The sequence below is a fragment of the Chinchilla lanigera genome, unplaced genomic scaffold (assembly GCF_000276665.1).
Source record: "Chinchilla lanigera isolate Chin_1 unplaced genomic scaffold, ChiLan1.0 scaffold00090, whole genome shotgun sequence".
NCBI lineage: Eukaryota > Metazoa > Chordata > Mammalia > Rodentia > Chinchillidae > Chinchilla > Chinchilla lanigera.
In genome coordinates, this window is record NW_004955491.1 from 4,422,928 (window position 1) to 4,424,601 (window position 1,674).

The window sequence follows — 1,674 nt, forward strand, 5'->3', positions numbered from 1 at the left end:
GTCTCAGGTGCTCAGAGGCCACATGTAGACAGTGGCTGTGGTGCAGATCAGAGAAATTGCATTTTATGGAGAAGAATGGTAGAAGTGAAAATACTGATGATAAAACAAAGTACCTAAAAAGGTGGAAGGGTTGGCGTTCAGAGCAGAAGTGGAAAATGCAGCTTTTTTCCCTTGGGAAGGGAAGAAGACCTCCTGTGTTAAGTTACTGATGAATTTGGGATGGGAAGGAACATGAAGAAGAGTTGGGTGGGTGTGAATCGGACTCCCCTTTTTTCTCCCAGACTTTTGGCTCAAAATTCCTATTTTAACTAGCTCTGCATGTGATTCTTACGCCCAATTTTTAAGGGTTTGTAGTAGCCACTTTATGGGATGAGAAAAGAAGCCGGGGGCACCGCACGGCGTGGAGGTCCTCCTCAAGCCGGAGTCCTCTGCAGTGTGGGCGGGCATCCCAGCTGTTGTGTGGTTCACAGCAGCAAGGCTTGGGGCCAGTGTACCAGACTGAGACTGGGCCTGAGCGCGGGACCAGGCTGATTCAGGGCCGGGGATTGGCTGAGCGAGAGAGGAAATGGCAGAGAAGAAAGCAAAGCCCAGGCCAGGCAGATAACCCAGGAGCAAATGGGATCTTCAGAAGGCTGGAGCTCGTACTAATGGAATTGTAGACCGGGCGAGGACGAGGTGGTGCCTGAGCTGGGAAGAGGAGCTGTGACCAGAGAGTGTGGATTATTAGGCTCAGAGGTAGAAGGCTTTCTAGAGGTCATCGTAGTCCAACCTCCTATGTACTGTAGGAATTTTTTCCTTTTATACCATCCTTCACTTCAAAGTATGTTCAGTGATAGAACAACTTACTATTTGGTTGGAAAGAAGTAGTTGATTTATTGTAGGAGATTTTCATGTGTTGGTTCTAATCTGCCCTTTGGAGTGCTACAATAGAAGGTTAAACAAGTCTGTTCTGTTTTCTGACTCTCAAATATTTGAAAACAGTCATGTTTTCTCTAGACTCAACACCGTCAGCTTGTTCAACTTAATGCAACTGGTGTGGTTATATGTGAACAGGGGGGTGGTCAGGGCCAGGGCATGCGTTTGTTTCTTCTTCTCTCTCTGCTGTTTCTCCTCCTCCTTATTTGTTGTTGTTTTTTTGAGAAAGAGTCTCAGTGTGCAGCCCAGACTGGCCTTGAACTCACTATGGAGCCTCAGGTGGCCTTTAATGCATGTAATTCTCCTGTCTCAGCCTTCCAAGAGCTGGGATTGCAGTGTGTGCCACCACCTGGCTCTGAGCATAAGTTTATAAAGATTATAAGTCGGAGGGCACTGAGCTCAGTGAAACCTGGAAAAGCTCCTGTGTACTTACGCCTTTTTCAGAGATAGAGGAGGCAGTGGCAACCCCAGGAACTTCTAGGCCTTTACCGGAGGAAGTGTGCCAGACCGCTTCTTAAAAGCCAGTTTCATTCATTCGCTTTCTTTCTAAATCCACGGCTGAACTACCACAACTGTCCTCTTAGTTTTGGTTGCCTGGGAGCTCTAGAATGATGAGACTGACACAAGCACTGTAAGCCTTACCAAAACTACACTTACATTCATCTCAGCCAGTCAGCTACACAGTCCTCACCTGACTGCAGGCTGGACCAAGGGTTCCTCCTAACACTGTGTCTTGTCTTATGTGTCCCTTGCGTACAG